Raw genomic sequence first — 3,006 nt, 5'->3', positions numbered from 1 at the left:
CATTTCAGTTCCGTATCCTGTCTTAATCACATCCTCCCTTTGCACATCCTTCCTTTGTAATAAATCCCTCCCTAAAAAAGAGAATAAAAGGCTGAGGTAGAGTGAATTCTGCAGGCAATGCTGTGCAATGCTAGGCAAAATGTTTGCAGATCTGCCTACCTGACAGCTTGCATCATATCTGTGTGTCTGTCTTTTTTGTATATATTTTGTTTCTCTCTTTCTCTATCACTTTCGCTGCCAGATCTCCCTTCTTCGTGACACCCACACTTCCTTGTCAAGGCGGGACCCCAACATAGGACCTCCACAGGTTCTCTATGAGTCAGAATCAGCTCAATAGCACTTAACAACAACAATTTTCAGAAGTGGGTCACCAAGACTTTTTTCCTAGTCTGCCTTAGATTGGAAGCTCCACTGAAATCCATTTAACATCTTAGCAATATGCGTCTCTACACTGACAGAGCAGCAGCAGCTTGCATGTGAGGCTCACTGGTCATGAATTGTACATATATTTCTTTATTTTTAATTTCTTTCAGGTAATCATATCCATATCCATTCATGCTGAAAACTAGCCTGTGGAAAAGTTCCAAACTGCTACCTGTTTTGTATACATGAATCTGAACAACACAAAACCAAGCTACCAGGCATTCCCCTCCACTCTTATCCCACTCTGCTTCTGTGGACTTAATTCCCAGTAGGCAGCTGTCTTAGGCTGGAACATATATATGTATATATACAAAGAGAAGTTTATTATTTTACAGTTGTAGAGTCCTAGGTCTCCAGTGGAAGAAAGAGCTAACTATACCTTTATCAGGTTTCATCACATGAGAATAAACACATCCCAATTGCTACACCTCTGGAAATCCTGGCCTAGTTGAATTGATACAGAAACCTAACCATTATAACACCTAAGACTCATGCTTCTCAGAGCCCACATTGGCTACTGCCTAAATACTGGAGTTGATGCTTTTTGTTATTAAGTGGTAGAATTCAAGTTCAGAAGTCACCTGCCCTCACCAGTATCTCAATTGGAGAAGACTAGGCTCTTTTAGATGAGGTAAAGGCAACTGAATATCTGGGTCAGAAAGTGATTACAGTAGCTACCCTCTTCTTCACATCACAGTTCTGTTAAGAAAACTGCCAGCAACAGGACATAATACATGCTCAGCAGCCTGGATGACCTGCCCCAAGCATATGTGGCAGGGTGGTTAAATTTCCTCTCTTCTCTCTCTTATTCTATCAGTATAGAAATAATATCCTCGAGTTTCTTCTTGGGTCACAAAGTGTAAAATATTTACAATCTGGTCCTTTAGACCAGAACTTTTTCGAAACAATAACATCTTCAAAGCTACATCTAGAAATGGTTCCAAGGACTCAGTGTGTTTCTATGCTCTACCTGGTACAACTGCTATGAAACCAGTAAGGAACTAATTCTATCGAGAGCTGTGAATTTCTTTTTCATTTTCAGCTTGTCCCAGAAGAATAGCTCTAGGCTTGGGGATTTTGCTTCTTTGTTTTTCTAAGTGCTTATTGAGACACAGTTTTAGAAAATGAAGTGGTAAGGAAATAATAGAAGCTTTACTTATGTTTATTAACATTTGCTAGAAGCAGTTTTCTCTGTATTTGTTTGGGAATGACAGTGTACCTACTCATGAAAGTACCATTGCTCCTACTTAAATGAATATTGCACCAACCTGGTCAAATGTGCTGGAGTCTTCTGTCTTTATAGAATGGGCATGGATTCATCCTGTGACCTATTTAAAAAAAAAAAAAAAAATGTCCAAGACCCTTCGTATTCCCTGCCTTTATGAAAGATGAAATGGGTTCACATGACATAGCTGATATAGCTCAACTTGGAAAAGCTGAACAAGTATATCTGAATGGAAAATTACAGCGTAGTGATTACAAGACTAAGTTCTGTTGCTACTTATTATTTGTTATGTGCCTTTGGGTACTTTATTTAACTTTTTGTGCCTCAGTTTTCTTATTGGTTAATTCAGTATAATAACTGTTCCTTTCTTGTATTCCTCAAAAAACATTAGATTTTCCCATTTCTAATACAGCAGGTACGATACTAGGGCAAACGTAGGATAAGCTCAGGGCTGCTAGCCCCAAGTTTGGCTGTTCAAACCCACCAGCTGTTCCCCAGAAACCCTATAAAGGGTTACTATGAGTTGGAACTGACTGGATAGCATTTAACAATTCTGTCCTAAGGCCAAAATCTTCCCTGGTGAAAAATACTGGCTTCGATGTTCAATTTATACTTATTCAACCTGTATGCTGAGAAAATAATCCAAGAAGCTGGGTTCTATGAAGAGAAATGTAGCATCAGGATTGGAGGAAGACTCATTAACGCCCTGCGATATGCAGATGATATAACCTTGCTTGCTGAAAGTGAAGAGGACTTAACACATTTACTGTTGAAGATCAAAGAGCACGGCCTTCGGTATGGATTACATCTCAGTGTAAAGAAAACAAAAATCTTCACCACTGGACCAATAAACAACATTCTTATCAATGGAGAAAAGATTCAAGTTGTCAAGGACTTCATTCTTCTTGGATCTACTCTCAACATTCACGGAAGCAGCAGTCAAGAGATCAGACAACCAATTGCATTAGGCAAATCTGTTGCACAAGACCTTTTTAAAGTGTTGAAGAGCAACGATGTCAGCTTGAGGACTAAAGTGTGCCTGACCCAAGCCATGGAATTTTCAATAAACTCATATGCATGTGAAAGCTGGACAGTAAATAAGGAAGACAGTAGAAGAATTGATGCTTTTGAGTTATGGTGTTAGAGGAGAATATTGAAAGTGCCATGAGCTACTAAAAGAACCAATAGATCCATTTTGGAAGAAGTGCAGCCAGAGTGTTCCTTGGAGGCCAAGATGGCCAAATTTTGTCTCTCATACTTTGGACATATTGTCAGGAGGAACCAGTCGCTGGAGAAGGATATCATGTTTGGTAAGATGGAAGGTCAGAGAAAAAGAGGAAGACCCCCAAGGAGATGGA

The sequence above is a fragment of the Chrysochloris asiatica genome, unplaced genomic scaffold (assembly GCF_000296735.1).
Source record: "Chrysochloris asiatica unplaced genomic scaffold, ChrAsi1.0 scaffold00131, whole genome shotgun sequence".
In the NCBI taxonomy this organism is placed as follows: domain Eukaryota; kingdom Metazoa; phylum Chordata; class Mammalia; order Afrosoricida; family Chrysochloridae; genus Chrysochloris; species Chrysochloris asiatica.
Note: the sequence above shows the minus strand (reverse complement) of the source record.